The 16,899-nt window shown below is 34.7% G+C and overlaps 2 long non-coding RNA genes across 5 annotated transcripts; one reads left to right on the top strand and one right to left on the bottom strand.

The window, feature by feature from the left end:
* Nucleotides 1-3,188: 3,188 nt before the first annotated feature.
* Nucleotides 3,189-7,375, bottom strand: LOC143895982 (uncharacterized). Of its 2 annotated transcripts, XR_013256517.1 has the most exons (5): nt 7,216-7,375; nt 6,932-7,150; nt 6,345-6,491; nt 3,990-5,411; nt 3,189-3,874 (listed from the first exon to the last, which is right to left on the bottom strand). It is a non-coding gene; the product is annotated as an uncharacterized LOC143895982 (long non-coding RNA). The 2 variants fall into 2 exon arrangements; XR_013256516.1 differs by having other exon boundaries at nt 3,189-5,411; nt 7,216-7,372.
* Nucleotides 7,376-7,482: 107 nt separating this feature from the next.
* LOC143895983 (uncharacterized) lies at nt 7,483-9,576 on the top strand. 3 transcript variants are annotated; one of them, XR_013256520.1, is made up of 7 exons: nt 7,483-7,639; nt 7,738-7,942; nt 8,049-8,148; nt 8,393-8,427; nt 8,503-8,716; nt 8,788-8,969; nt 9,053-9,576. It is a non-coding gene; the product is annotated as an uncharacterized LOC143895983 (long non-coding RNA). The 3 variants fall into 3 exon arrangements; XR_013256519.1 differs by having other exon boundaries at nt 7,484-7,639; nt 8,049-8,127; XR_013256518.1 differs by having other exon boundaries at nt 8,049-8,427.
* Nucleotides 9,577-16,899: the final 7,323 nt, after the last annotated feature.

Genomic DNA, 16,899 nt, shown 5'->3' with positions numbered 1-16,899 from the left:
GGAAGGATCGGTTGAGAACGCCCTGAGGGAGGCGCGCATCAACGGGTATCCGGTAGAAATCAGTGTAAGGTAAAAGAAGGATAAATCTTAATGATCTGGTAGAATGAGTATTTATTAATAAAGCTGATAGCGTTTCGTTTATTACGGATCTGTACACCCTCGCGGCTAAGTTTTTCAGAAGTGCAACGTTCTCGCGGCTAAGTCCTTTCGGACGACAACGCTCTCGTGACTAAGTCCTTTCGGACGACAACGCTCTCGCAACTAAGTCCTTTCGGACGACAACGCTCTCGCGACTAAGTCCTTCTCAACTCGCGGTGCTTTCGAAATCGAAGCTAAATAAGAACTGAGAGAATCTGCTTGGCCCGTCTCGCAGGGCCCGTATTTATACTACCCGGTCGGTGGCGTCCGGGGTAAAGGGAATATTGTAATCACGCGAGTACGTGAATTTATCACGTGAAACTCTCCGTACACCGTGTTATTGATCGAGAGCGTCGCGCGTCGGTCCAGACTACGAATCGATTGATCGATGTCGAATTTATCTAATTATGCGAGTGTTATATCCACGTTCCTTTATATTGTTGCGGTTATATTTTACACTATTGCTTTATATAATCTGTAATAAACTTTAAGAACAATACTGATATTACCTACATTAATATTAACATGCGTTTTACTTAAACCTACGAGTTTATAATAATATCAATACTGTCGTGAGACATATATATATATGCGTTTCTACTTGAACAGTGACAATATTCATATTATTATTCGTGCATCTACTACTAACTGTACAATGACACAAAAGAAAATTCGTATTTCTACGCAAAATACATTATCTACATGTGCAATCTACTCTAATCGTAATTTTACAGCCGTATCAGTGTTGCAAGCAATATGTATGTCGTGTCGTTTACATGCGGTTTTGAGATTTTTTTCGCGGTTCGTTACACTATTTAAGAATTTTAATTAAGATACTGAAAGCATAAAACTATTCAGCTAGCTTTACACAAAGATATTGGTCTTCTTCTTTATGAAATCGTTATAGATTTATTTAATTTCAGCTACAAAAAGCCAAGAAATGGACTTGGTTTAAAATATACCTTATACACACTCATACCAACTTTTTTAACTTAACGCGTGCAACTATTAATTCATTATTCCGTACTTTCTTAAATTTCTTTTAGAAAAACTATTCCTTAAGCCCTAAACGACTTAATCCATTATTTGCACGTTAAACTTCACAACCTACCCTAATGAAAATTCTCTTATGAGAACTCATACGATCTCTCTTACGAGATCTTAAATGAAAACGCATATGAGATATCCAACCAAAACATCATATGACAGCGCATACGAGATCTCAATCAATATTGCATATGAGATATCATATAGTATCACATATGAGATATCATTTAATATTATTAAAAAATTTTTATATGACATCGCATACAATAGGGCTCTGCGTTCGGAAACGTCACCCGGGTACACACGGGTATGTATACTCACTCGCTGAGATAGAAAGAGAAGGAAGTATACTCGTACGCTCTCGGGTGACGTTCTGAACGCAGCCTATCACATGCGATGCCATGTAAAATTGCATGTAACATCTATTTCTTATATAAAGTGTAACATAAATCTAATGAAAATACATTTAGCTGTAATATTTTTTTAACATAAATGTTTTTGCAGTTTTAAACATAAATTATTAATATATAAAAAAAGAATTATAGAGAATATATAGAGAAAGAGCCGGGATTTAGTTGCACATTTCGGGCCGATTCCCGAGGCGACGCCGACGCTTTTTGTACCCCCATTACTTACCGCTCGAGGCTCAGCGGCCGAGCCGCCGATCGCTCACGTGACGCGTAATCTCAGGCGAAGTATTCTCGCTATTTGTAGAATAAATTTCAATCTACTGGTGTTTTATATGATTCACGCTTGTTGAAGTATAAAAAATTGAAATTTATACATGTAATATGTGTATATAATGTATGTGATGTACAAGAGGGTGGCAGTGTGGTCTTGTGGTAAAGCGCCAGACTCGTAATCCCGAGGACCCGGGTTCGAGTCCACCTGATCACAGGAATTTTTATATTCCAAACTGCCACCCCCCGCACGAGTGGGGCTCGTGCGGCGAAACTGGGCTATCTTTCGGAGGAGACATGGAGAAATTAAATGTACTTCTTTGTATTTAAAAGAAGAAAAAACTTCATGTAAAGCTCTTTCTCCATAGTTGTCTTTGTATCTGATCTTGTTCAGATATTAAATTAAATTAAATTAAATTTGAAATTAGTCGTCAAGCTAGGGGAGCTTGGGAGTTTTTTTTTTATAATTTAGTAATTTAATAAAAACGCCGCTTGTTAAAATATGAAAAAAATAAAAAATAAAAAAACTCCCAAGCTCCCCTAGCTTGACGACCAATTTCAAATTTAATTTAATTTAATTTAATTTCTGAACAAGACCAGATACAAAGACAACTGTATCAGAATTGCCAAGAGCGAGCAGTGGCACTGGAGAAAGAGCTTTATATGAAGTTTTTTATACTTCTAAATACAAAGAAGTACATTTAATTTCTCCATGTCTCCTCCGAAAGATAGCCCAGTTTCTCCGCACGAGCCCCACTCGTGCGGGGGGTGGCAGTTTGGAATATAAAAATTCCTGTGGTCAGGTGGACTCGAACCCGGGTCCTCGGGATTACGAGTCTGGCGCTTTACCACAAGACCACACTGCCACCCTCTTGTACCTCATATACATTATATACATATTACATATTACATGTATAAATTTCAATTTTTTACACTTTAACAAGCGTGAATCATATAACACAAAAGTATATTGAAATTTATTCTACAAATAGCGAGAATACTTCGCCTGAGATTACGCGTCACGTGAGCGATCGGCGGCTCGGCCGCTGAGCCTCGAGCGGTAATGGGGGTGTAGGCGTCGGCGTCGCCTCGAGAATCGGCCCGAAATGTGCAATTAAATCCCGGCTGTTGCCAAAGTTGAAATTTTTTTATTCTGAAAACTATAAGTCTAAATTAATAAACAATAATTTTATTTTAATTTATTTGAAAGTATATTTAAAAAATACATTTTTGTATTTACAAAGATTAATATTTACATGTTATTACGCAATTGATTAAAAAGTGCAGTTTAATAGGGTATTAATAATGATACAAATTTGGCAATGTACAAATATAATAATTCATATTTACTTTTATAAATACGCAAACTTGAACAATTTTACTGGTTTCTATTCCTATAATTTCATTGCCAATATTACGTACGGAATTTATAAATTTACATAAAGGAGCTGATGTGTTGACAATATTACAAAGAGTAATTTCTTTATTAGTTGTATTGTCAACTAAGAAAGTATTTATCCGGATAAACGTATTATCTGACAACAATGCGAAACTATTGTCAGAACGTTTATTGTTCTTTTCTGATGATGAATAAAGGCAACCGTCTTTTATAGCTCTGCAATATGTTACAGTAAACACTGACATTCCAAAACGTTGTGCAATATCTTTATCAGTAATTGTTCCATTTCCTAAATAAGTTATCGATGATAATTTACAGCTGTTTTTAATATTTCTCGTAGTAATCTCTTTACAATAAGCTATTACCAATGGTGAAGCGTTAGTATATATGTGATTACGTAAAATGTGTACACTTTCCTGCATGTTTATGTAACGAACAATCTGCAAGTTAACACCTTTAGCACAATGAATGGCTTGAAGACTATCGTGATTTGCTGACTCAAAAGGGAAAGTAGAGTGACACCATAGTGGTCCCCAATTCATAACACTTTCAGTGATGTGAAGCAGCTGGTGGATATTGTATGTCATTGACTTCTTTGAAAATAGCTTCTCTGTTAAATACACAAATTTGTGTAAATCTTCATCAACTTTGTTTAATTCTTCAAATTTAATCTCACATTTTAGTAATGAGTGTAAGCTATCTACAATTAAAATCCAATATTTTACCAGTCGTTCTTCCAAAGCAAATTTAAACAACGGCAAGCTGTAATATAAAATGAAGTTTTCCCATTCTTTTGCCTTCCATTGATTTATATCCTCAAAAGATCTCGTTGACCGTCCTAATTGATGGGGAACTTTTATATCTAGAAGCATTGTGTTAAGTAATTGTACTGTGGACTTTGGTATAATATTCAGAAACTGTTTAGTTATTTGCTTCCCAACACCTGCCAGATAGCAGTGCATGAAATCAGGGACAAAGCCTTTTACTATATCAAAATTTGATAGATTTATAAGGGGTGAAACATCTATCACTCCGTTTACGTCATCAATGAACTCTTCGTTTGTAATCTTTTCCATAGACTCAATCATGTTTTCCACAGTTCTTTGGATTGGACGTGATTGGAGAATATGATATCTTGTAGAACCTTCATACCATTCTCCTTTGTGTAGACACCAGTTGCATCCATATCTACCGTTAAATAATTTAATTCCTTGCATAGGAGCCCTTGCAACTGAGTCGACACAGCAGATTAACGCATACACTTTGATTAAGCGTACTTCATTATTAATATTGCATTGAACGCCTGTTGTATACAGTTGCTCCATAACTTGAGTAAAAGGCTGTAGAAAAGCTGCCATATTCGGTTTATTTTTACCAAACCAGATTTCACAAGTGATAATTGACTTTAATCTAATTTCGACTGGAAGCTCATTAACTTGTAAATACATTGGCCATATAGAATATTGCGAGCATTCGAATCGAGGTGCCCCATCTGTATTGAAGATTGTGGTTGCGTAACTGTGTCTCTCATTAGTAGGTAATTTTTTCACAAATGATCTGTAACATTTTCCATCGAAAATATCTGTAATTTTTCCACTATACTTTCTTTCTTTTACAACGTAATTGTAATATGATTGATTTTCTTCTATAAGAAGTTTAATTTTTTCTGACGGATCGATTATAAGAAAAATATTAGAAGATGATGGACCGTTGAAGTCGATAACTTCGGAACACCCATTGCAAGTCACAAAACATTTACAATTATCTATACTGCCCATATATGCACAACAATTGGGACAAATTCCATGATATTTTAATGTACGTTTTGGGTTTAAAATCCTGTCTAATATCGACCATGCATAAGGGAGTATTAACCGTGAGAAAATTATATTAATAAGTTGCAAAATACTTAATATTTCTGTTAATGATGCTTTATATTTCAAAACATGTTCCAGAACCATTAAAAGTACTTCAGCTGGTGATTTATTCACAGGTATTTGAATGCAACTGAAAAATTCTGGATTCGACATAAGATCTTGTAAACAGTGTGATTGAAGAATATCTTTGTCTTCCTCACTGCCATCGTTTCTCAAATCGTGTAATAAATCTAAATCACACTCCATCATTTCATTTCTTGAGCAATTAATCTGAAAAAAAATGTTATAGAAGTGTAATACATTTTAAATACTTTAAACTTTAAATGTTTAATTTCAATTATAAATGAAACATTTATCCAAATTCCAAAAGTATACTAGGTATTTAACGACATATGTGTATATATACTCGTGCACGTGTATGGGAACGTATCAATGTGCATGCTTTTATGTGCGTGTGCGTGTGTGTATGTGTGTGTGTGTGTGTTCAGAGGTTTTCATTATTATAGAGGTTTTCGAAAACAATTACAATAGCTTGAATATACCTCTTTCTTCCTAAGAATATGCTTTATCCTTTGTTATTTCATTACTTTCGAACTTTTAAGAAATTATGAAATTAAAATAATGAAAAAAATTGTGAAAAGATCCTGAAATTTGTTATCTTTTAATTAAAAACAAAAATAAATGAGGCAACAAAAACATGTAGACAGAAAAACAAGTTTTAGAAACTTTACAATGAATTATTTTCAAGAAAATGTGCAATCCAAAAGTCAATTTATAGATTGTAAGATTTTCAATAATTTTAAAATATAATAATTAATAAAATTTGTTTATATCAACTAATAATTTTATTATTACTAAATAGTAGGTACATACATTTTTTTAAGATAAAACTTTTTTTTAGTAAAATATGTGCAAATTTAAAAATACTTTTGTTTTTTGAAAACTTTTTTAGATAAAGTTTCATCGTTAAAAACAAATTGTCAGCTTTTCATAAATCATGTATGTAGAACAGCAGATAATTGACATATAATATTGACTTTACGTTAACTTATTTAGTTATTTTATATATAAAATTTTCTTGACATAATGTATAATATATTATATTATACATATAATATATTATACGTTATCTCTCTAGATATTGATATATATATATTGATATATATATTAATAGGAGAATATACTAAAAAGAATAATACAAACCTCAGATATTTCTGTGTTGATGTTTGCATCACTGCCATTGAATTTTTGTAGGTCAGTATTGACTTCATTTACAACAGAAGATTCACTGTTTACGTTACTTGGTGTTTCTGTATCCATATTTTGGGGAACATCTTTACAACTGACACTCTGAATAAGTAAGACATTATTAAGTGTAATTAAATTATTGTGTATATACAATATTAATATTTAAACATTAATAATACTGTACATTTTGGAGATTACGAATGAATAACATGTTACACAATTGTAATATATATGGAGCAATTATATTACATATGTAAATGGCATTTTATTAAATACAGAAATCTGTAATAAATTTATAAGAAACTGAAGTAATTACAAATCTCAGTAATTATTTAGCATCTTTATACAAGTACTACTTTACATTACACAGCCACTTAATTATGAGCGATTGTAATAACTAGCACATGTATAAATTGATATAAGTGATGAATATGTTCAGTAACTGCTAAGAAATAATTTGTATTAAATGAACTTCTATATTAAATTTCTATATTAAATTAACTAATAAAAATCTACAAATAGACACACACAGAACAACTTACACGTTTAACAACTCTTCTTTTTACGCTTGTAATTTTGCCTTCTTAAAATCCTTGGACTAATGTCTTGAATACGGCAAAAGCGCAAATAATGTTTATAGCCCAATCGAAGTTTCTGTTCCATATTTTATGAAAGGGTAAATTTTTGTACAATAATGGAAGGAGAAACAAATGCTTCCAAGCATTTGTAGCGTCCAGTTGATCGCAGGCTTGTTCTGCCATCTGCAGATCGTTCGGTTATGTTGTTTTTATACCCGGTTTCCGAAAATACACATAAAAATACTTACGCGATTACAGAGAAACCTTGAAGAAATTTCTTGGAAAACAAGTTTCTTTTCTTAATATTCGTATGTCTTAATATTCGCTGTGTCGCGCGAATTAAGAACCGCTGCGTGCGAGTGAGTCGGGTGTGGTCGGGTGCTCGTCGCTGTGAGGTTAAGGTTACAGAGCACTGTCCCTCCGTCTGTTCTTTTTCGAAGAACTTCCTGAACTAGTGCAATATATTATTGCACTAGTGTGCACCAGTTCAGAAAGTTCTTCGAAAAAGAACAAACGAACTGACTCAGTCGTCGTCTGCGCACGACACGAGATCGTGGCATCGTGCACGAACGTCCGGACCAAAAGCCACCCGATGAATGCGCGAAGTTATACGTGTGTTTGTAACGATTGTTTTATGGAAATTTTGATTAAGCATTTTCATTAAAGTAATCCGTAAGTATAACATTTTATTAATATTGCAGTCATAATATATAGAAACTTGTACGAAATCATATGTAACTCATATGTAAACTAAGATTTTTTATTCATAGGTTATGGCTGACGAAAGTAATACAATGCACGTGGCCATCAGATTTTTTGGTGATGAATCAAAGAAAATTTTATGTGTGCCAATAACAGACGTTTCAAACTTAGATATAGAAAAAGACTATATTAATGAACCTTTTTATATAAAAAAATATGAAGGCAGTACAGATAAATTTCATTTTTCACCGGGTCAAGTTTTATCGTCTGTTGGTGAGTGTTGGATTTATTTCTAATTTGTATTGAAAAAATAATAAGTATTAATTGTACAATTAATTTGACATGTTTCTGCATTTGGGGTCCGCATCAAATATTAAAGCATAATGTACGCTAAAGTTAAAAGAAATAAGTAATAAGCCGATCAAAATGACCCACGTTGCGAAAGCAGCCAAGAAATGGTATTACTACTACATCTGCATGTACATTGTATACGTAACAAGCAACTATTTCTTATACCTATATATATATATATACCATAAACTGTGTTTATAAATTTTGTAACCAAACCGATCTTTCTTCATAAATAAATACCTAATACTGACTTGATAATAATTAACTAGAAGGTCATATATATATAGAAATAGATCTACCATATAATGAAATAAGTATTACATAATAGAGTTATTTATTTTTTCATTTGTCCTGCATTCCATGCAAATGAAGAAGGAAGACAGTTATATGAAATTGAAGGAGATGAGGTATCCCAGTTTTATATTAAGCAATTATTTATAAATATTTAATTGAAATATTTATGTTCACAATTGTTTATCTAGATTTACATTGGATGTGGCAAGATGATACAACTGGCATTCTGGGAGTACATTAAACACCGTAGCCACTGGGTGTTTTTACGAGAACTACTCGTAATATTTTTGGGCAAATATTATTTGGTAAACAGATGTTTTAAAAAATCAAAAGTAACAACTGAGCTGTACCAAAGATCCCCTCGAAAATGCTTTACGCCAAAAAAATATAAAAATTTGCGTCGTAAGTATTGATTTTCAGTTGCAAATCGAATAATGATACATTACACTTCAAATAATTCAATTTTATTTTAGAATTATTTAAAGATTACCTTGACGAAATATTTCATCATTCTACAAAGAAAAAAAGAATTCTTCGTTATATGAACAAACACATCGGATATAAAATTCGAGATATCCGAAAATTAGATTATGAAAAAGTTTTTATTTAAGTTCTTATATTTTGTTACCAAAGTTTTATATTGTATTATTTTATAGTGAGTATATAAAACACATCGTATGTCTTTTTTGTGTACATAGACATCGTCTTTAGTGAAAAAAACCCATTCGCTTGTTTTAGACCACACAGAGTCCTCGGGCCAGAGCGCGTGTATTATCATAATCAGTATGTAGTTATCTACCAAAGTCTGTTCGTACCAGATATACGTAAAAAAAGTACGACTGAAGAGGATACAAACTAAAGGCTGTTTTATGCTGAAGTAAACGTTGCGTGTGCAAAATGAAAGAGAAAACCATAACAATTTAATTTAATTTTATTTTTTTTTTAACTGCAGTTAAATGGAATTTTACGTTTAATAAATGCAACGGAAGGGACGCAGAGATAACTGTACTAGTCATTCTCATAATAATTGTACGTACATGATTTTAAAATGTGATGTTATACATCATAAGTATTAGTACCAATTAAAAACAATATGGTAGTGGGTTATATGTTAATGTTTTTAATCAATCTCATTTGCAATGTTTACAGATAATAGTAATTTGCTAAGAAAGATATACTTTATGTTAAATACTAATGAGAGATAATTTGTTTGTCTTGAAATTATGCATTTCTTGAAAATTAATAAATTTATACTTACATTATATTGGGTGTTTAATTTTTTTCTTTTTTCATAAATTCTTTCAATTATAAAAAATAATTAAATATAAATATATCCACAACAATATTTTTTTGAAACAAATTTGTTAATGAAACCGTCATAAATTGCATTATATTATACATTAGATCTTATTTTCCTATATCATATGAAATATATCTTTTATGATATAAAATGATAGTTAAAAAAATATTACAGCTAAATGTATTTTCATTAGATTTATGTTACACTTTATATAAGAAATAGATGTTACATGCAATTTTACATGGCATCGCATGTGATAGGCTGCGTTCAGAACGTCACCCGAGAGCGTACGAGTATACTTCCTTCTCTTTCTATCTCAGCGAGTGAGTATACATACCCGTGTGTACCCGGGTGACGTTTCTGAACGCAGAGCCCTATTGTATGCGATGTCATATAAAAATTTTTTAATAATATTAAATGATATCTCATATGTGATACTATATGATATCTCATATGCAATATTGATTGAGATCTCGTATGCGCTGTCATATGATGTTTTGGTTGGATATCTCATATGCGTTTTCATTTAAGATCTCGTAAGAGAGATCGTATGAGTTCTCATAAGAGAATTTTCATTAGGGTTTAGTTGTTTGATAGCTGTTCAATACCTGTTTGATAGCTGTTTCATAGCGGTTCAATACCTGTTTGATAGCTGTTTGATCGCGGTTCAATAGCAGTTTTACAGATCAAATCACCGAAAGTCAATGGCGCGATATCGTTTTCGAGAACATACGTGTCTCGCGGTGACATCATTGCACACGTGCAAAACTGCACATCGCAGATTTTTCGGAAGGCGCAATTGTATGGATGCTGAGATGAAATTAGATATGATATACAAACGATGTTACAATTGTGAGATGTAGAAGGATGAATTTGAAGGTACGCTTAGTAGTCGAGAACTGGAAGTAAGAGTCGGTTGGCATACTTGATAGTGTTCGGACGTGTTTGTCTTGTCGAAAAATTTCAAGTGTCGCGACTGTTTGTACTGTCTGCACTGTGTGATTTTAACAGTAGCATCGTGTATTGCGCCTTTTGAGGCATACAACGTTCTGTAAAAATGGATTTCGAAGAATTGCAGTTTGATGGACATGATATGGAAGTTGAAGCAAACGATGAAGAAATGGAAGTGCCTGAAGAAATGGACATTAAGATAAATGAACTGGAACATGAACATGAACAAGAAATTGTTGATGATGATGATGATGATGATACAATTTTGTCAAACGATTCGTGTTACGACAGTGAAAGGTTTGAGGATGTTTCGGAAGTAATTTTCCGAATATTAAACCAGGCTGAAGTGAATGCCTTAGATGAATTGAAAAAAATGTGTTGCACATACTTTTATTTTACTTCTGGTAATGTAAAATTTTGTGCACCGTGTACTGTGAGATTACGTGGATTATTCTCAATGTTGCACGCTGAGCGAAAACATGACACCCGCGCCTATATACTGATCGAGAGTTTATTCTGTGCGTCGTGTGGAGGCCCACTACATCAAATAATACCATGTATAATCTCTGTTCAGTTTGCACTGTTTGTGATTGATAGTGCTACGTGGCAAAGACATGGTGTCCGAAGGCTGTCTGTATTGCATATCAATAAAACTGCAGTTTATGCTTACAGCTTCTTTCATGTGTTGCTTCTTTCTAACTTATCTGTGTTCAAAACTTTATAAATATTTTGTATAAAATCATTGTTGTGTTGCAAATTGCCGAAGGTGTCTGACTCAAGAGCCAGGGGTTTCAGGTTGAAATCAAGCGATGGTAAGCAAATTTTCTATTTGTAGTTTTTGCATAATTTCTGAGCGAGAATGCGCGAACGGGGGAGAGAGACCGCGCGAACGAGAAGACGCGCGCGAACGGGGGCCGGAAGCGAGCGTGCGAGGGAGAGATAACGCGAGCGGGAGCGTGCCGTGTCACGCGGGCTCCGCGGCGCGGCGAAACGCGGACCCCCTCGCCCCGCTCCGCGGCGAAAACGCGGTCGCCCCGCGGCGCCGGAAAACGCGGACCCCTCGCCCCGCGGCGCCGGAAAACGCGGACCCCCTCGTCCCGCGGCGCCGGAAAACGCGGTCGCCCAAAAAACGCGGTTCCCCTCTCCCCCTCCCTCCCGCGGCGCACGAAAAACGTGGTCCCTCCCCGCCCGCGGCCCCCCCCTCACCCCCCTCAGATCCCCGGATCGGAACAAACGTAGCTTACCTACTCCGGTAGTCACAGTCGGAGCTGGTCTCCGGAGTACCGTATCCCTGGCGTAATTCCTCCACTCGTTCTAGGAACGCGAGTGGGTCCTTTCCGTCGAAGTGGCATCCGCACTTCCGGATTGATCCATGACTTTCACCGGGTCGGGCCGATCGTTCGTTTGGTCATCGGCCATTATGTCCTCCGGCTCGTCCTTCTTCAAGGAGTATTTGTACTCCGGGTTAGCGTCCACGAAATCTCGTAGTCTGTGTCGGAAAGTATCAATCGAGCCGCTGGGGTCGACCCCCAGCCTTTCTAATTCAGCCGCCAACTCGGCTTTCGATAATTGATAGATCCAGCTCTTCATGAGTTAGATGGGAGAACAAACCAGTGTCTCACGGATCAGGTCCCTGTTCGGGCGCCATGTAACGTTCGCGTTTTCTCGCTCGGAATTCGCTCGCCAGGCCAGGGTGAGGAAACGTGGAGACACTGGTTGGTTTTACACAAAGCTATTTATTCTCACTATTTACAATACAGTTTGATGAAGGGCGTGAGTGTCGATGCGTGTATGTGTGTGTGTGTGTTGCTCCGTTGAGCCGCAGTATACGTGTGCCGGGTTGAGACGCGGTCAGATGGAGACGGACTCGCGGACAGGCGCGGAGGCGCGGCTGCCTGATGGATTCGCGGGCAAGTACGGAGGCACGGTTCCCTTACGGATTCGCGTATCGGCGCGGAGGCACGGTTGCTTTGCGGATTCGCGGGCAGGTAGGTTGGTCAGGAGCTCAGTCGGGAGCACCCAACTGAGCGGCCCGTACACCAAGAGCGCCCGGCTTGAAGACGGGAGCGTCCGTCTTCCGTACGGCGGAAAGGGTCGGGAGCACCCGACCCAGAGGCAGGAAAGGGCAGGTAATACCAACCGGGAGCACCCAGCTGGGGAGGCCCGTACCCTGGGAGCGCCTAGGAGAGAACGGGAGCACCCGTTCTCTGTACGGAGGAAGTCGTTGGGAGCGCCCAACGTGGTGAAGCGGTCTCGGAGAGCGGTCGTGTCGGGAACAGGAGTCGGACAGGACTGGTGACCCGAGTCGGCTCGAGTCCCCTATTTATACCCCGAGCACTATATAGTAGCGCAACTCCTCTGATTTCGTGTTGGCCAAAACGGATTGCGCATGCGCGAAATAAAGCACTATTTCTGTCTCTTTTCTTCTTACTGTCTTTTCTTTTCTAACGGATTTAGAGGCACATTTAAATGCCTAAGGCGTTAAAATGCTATAGACAGCTATAGAGTGACTTGATAAAAGTCGGAAAAAATTGTGTAAATTGTGTGATTGTAAAGTGTGTGATTGTGAAGAGATTTGTGAAGTGATTGTGAAGTAATTTGTGTATTGGAAGTATAGAAAGGAAAGTTAACCTGTATAAATTTTATACAGGTTTCCTTTTTTTTTTAGAACACTTTGATCTTAGCTTTGTTTCAGATTTTTTGCTACGAGAAGGAATTAGAAAATGAAAAAAACTATTAAAGGCGTTAAAAAAAAAAGTCATTGGTGTGCAGTGACAGGATGTATGAGCACCATAAATGTGGAAAAACGACACTTCTTCCTTTTTTCAAAAGAACATGATAGGTACAATACTATTTTAATAATTGTTTACATCATTATTTCATTATTTGCGTAATTTAATTAATTATTCTGACATACACAGGTGGTTGGCATGGGTTCAAGCATGCAGAAAATTGGATTTAATACCAAAAGATTCCGAGTATGCTCACCGCAATTGTCGATTGTGCCATGATTTTGAAGAAAATCAGTATAAAATCGTCATAAGTCGAGCTCGCCTTCATCCAGATGCTGTACCAACAAGATGTTTGGAGTTTACCAATAATAAGTAAGTTTTCATTTATATTAGTTTTAATTACTTTTTATTTGGAAAAATCTAGTTTTGATATTTAAAAATATTTTTGATAGTAATATAAAATAATTAAAAATAAATTATTTTACAGCAGTACTACAGCTTCTACAGTATCAACAGATGTAGTATCAATGAAAAATGAAAACAATAATATGTAAGCTATTTTTGCATTTATTATAAAAATATTAGAAAAATTAAATTTAAATTAACACATAACTTAAGAAGCTGAAGAAGTTTATGTATTATTAGTATTACAATGCGCAAATTATACATATATTTAGTTTTTAATATTAATAAGTTTTTAATATTATTAATGCAATTTCTTTTGTGCAATAGCTTAGCATTATCAGTAAAGTTTTCAATAATATATATTCATTATTTGTAAAAATTTATCTACATATATGTTATAAAATAAAATGTAAAAATTTTATCAATATATATTGACCACATATTATTGTATCATTAAAAAATTGAGTTTATTACTACACACACACACACACACACACACACACACACACACACACACACACAAAATGTATAATATATTTAATAAATAATATATTGTAAAATGTGACATATTTTATAAAAATATATAAATGTATACATTTAATCTAAAAAGTGTTATATTAATTTAAAATGTTTACATAATTTCTTTGTGTGTATACCTTTATGCGAGAAAATTATTCTATATATTATATATGTTATATACTTATTTTTTACATTTATTCCTGACTTTTATAATATATATATATATATTTATTTATTTATTTATTTATTTATATAACATACTGTTATATTATTAGTATAATATTTCATATATTAGTATTTTATATATCATTATTTTGCATCATTAACGGATTCATATATTATATATGTAATATTTTTTAATATTTTTTAATTTCTTTCATTTTTTTTACGCGCGCATTGCATGACATTGTACATTGTTAACAATAATTCTGCATGATTTTTATTGAAACTAACAGACATGGTTGTATCTCGCGCCAACTGCGTTAAATTAACCTCAATATGGACTAAACGAGTAGGAAAGAGAGATGACGAAGAGAGAGAAGTGAGACCTTACTGCTTTATTTCGCGCATGCGCACTCCATTTTGGCCAACACTAACATCAAAGGTGCCGACAGAGAGTTGCGCTACTGTATATACTGTGCCCCGAGTGCGGGCGGTGGGGGCTGTCCCACCGCTGGGGCTGCCCCTGGCCGCAGGGGGAAGTGATCCGCGCAGTTCCTTGGGCCCAACGAACCTACGGCATCAACCCGAGTTCAAGACATCGCGGACATACACATACAATTACACATACGCACATACATATACACCTGGCCATATTGCCTTGAAACTAGAGGCAGGTGCCAGTATTAAGAAAGAAAGAAAGAAAGCTGGGGCTGCCCCACCGCTCGGCCGCCCTACCGCTCGGGCACAGGAGCGCACGCTGAACATGTGCTTGGTGGCCACCAGGGCCGTAGCGCTAGTGACGAATACACGTATTGTCACATCGTTCATTTCATCGACTACAATTGGCAAACAATCATCGTGACGATTCGACCATTGGTTTTGGTCCGATTAATCATCAAGATGTTAATAATCTTTGATATATATGGGGCATTCCACGCCAATTCGCAAGGGGTCAAACTTTGACCTTTTTATTTTTTATGGCTGCTCATTTTTTAACAGGTTTTTACGAGTACTATAACCTTGTAAGATCGTTTCTATAATAAATGTAGCGTTTCCGAAATAGAGCCTGCGCAAAATAAAGACTGCAAAATTTTTAATGAATTTTTTCGCCTATTAGACAACGTCTAAGAAAAAAATTCATTGAACATAAAATATGCTATTTAGATCATAGTTAAAAAAAAAATTGCTCCAAATTTTTATAATAATAATTTTAAACTAATAAAGTAAAAAAACAAAAATTTGAATATCTCCAAAATCCCATTTTCTATTTTTTTTAAATTTATAGGGAATATATTCTAGGGAGTATTAGAAAAATTTAGGACTGGTCCAAAGTTGCGCAAAATTTTTGGGAATTTTTTATAGATTTTTTGTGAGGCAGTAGTAATATTTGACTCACAAAAGTGTAGTTAAAAACACGTTTCAGACAATTTTGAATCGATTTAGATATACTTTTTTTTTAGTGATTGACGTTACTCATTGACAAATAAAATAAGTGAATTGTACCTTTTGTACACGCCAGTAAAATTTTTTTACTAAATCATGATGAAGATCTCGGCATAGCACACGACAATTGCGATGAATAATGTGGGAAAGGCGAAAAAATAGATTTATGAGGAAATTTAATTCAAAAAATATATTTATTTAAAAACATTATTTATTAATTTATTATTTTTTGTGCTCAGTATAATATTTCGAAATTGAGTAATTTTTAACAATTAATTTATCATTTTTACTTGGTATGACGCAGTGGACACGTCGAGTCTGAGGTATTCTTTTCGTTTGATCGTACCGACCTATCAAAAATTCGGCGGCTAAATAATATGTTCTTAAATAAATGTACTTATTGAATTAAATTTTTTCATAAATCTATTTTTTCGCCTTTCCCACACTATTCATCGCAATTATCGTGTGCTATGCCGAGATCTTCATCATAATTTAATAAAAAAATTTTAGCGGCGTGTGCAGAAGGTACAATTTACTCATTTTATTTGTCAATGATACTACGTTTACGCGAGCGTTACTTCTGTAGTAACTTACGATAATTCGTTCGCGTAAACGGGATTTTGTAGTAACTTACGATAATTTACTCCGCGTAAACGGGTAAATTATCGTAAGTTACTACAGAAGTAACGCTCGCGTAAACGTAGTATGAGTAACGTCAATTACTAAAAAAAAGTATATCTAAATCGATTCAGAATTGTCTGAAACGTGTTTTTAACTACACTTTTGTGAGTCAAACATTACTACTGCCTCACAAAAAAAACTATAAAAAATTCCCAAAAATTCTGCGCAACTTCGGACCAGTCTTAAAATTTTTCTAATACTCCCTAGAATATTCCCTATAAATTTCCAAAAAAATAGAAAATGGAGTTTTCGAGATATTTAAATTTTTGTGTTTTTTTACTTTATTAGTTTAAAATTATTATATTATAATATTAAATATTATATATATATATATATATATATATATATATATATAATTTGAAGATGTATTTTAATAAATAATAAATAATAGA

The sequence above is a fragment of the Temnothorax americanus genome, unplaced genomic scaffold, assembly GCF_048541705.1.
Source record: "Temnothorax americanus isolate GAGA-0224 unplaced genomic scaffold, ASM4854170v1 Scaffold170, whole genome shotgun sequence".
NCBI classification, from domain to species: domain Eukaryota; kingdom Metazoa; phylum Arthropoda; class Insecta; order Hymenoptera; family Formicidae; genus Temnothorax; species Temnothorax americanus.
Note: the sequence above shows the minus strand (reverse complement) of the source record. Positions and strands in the feature narration are given on the sequence as shown.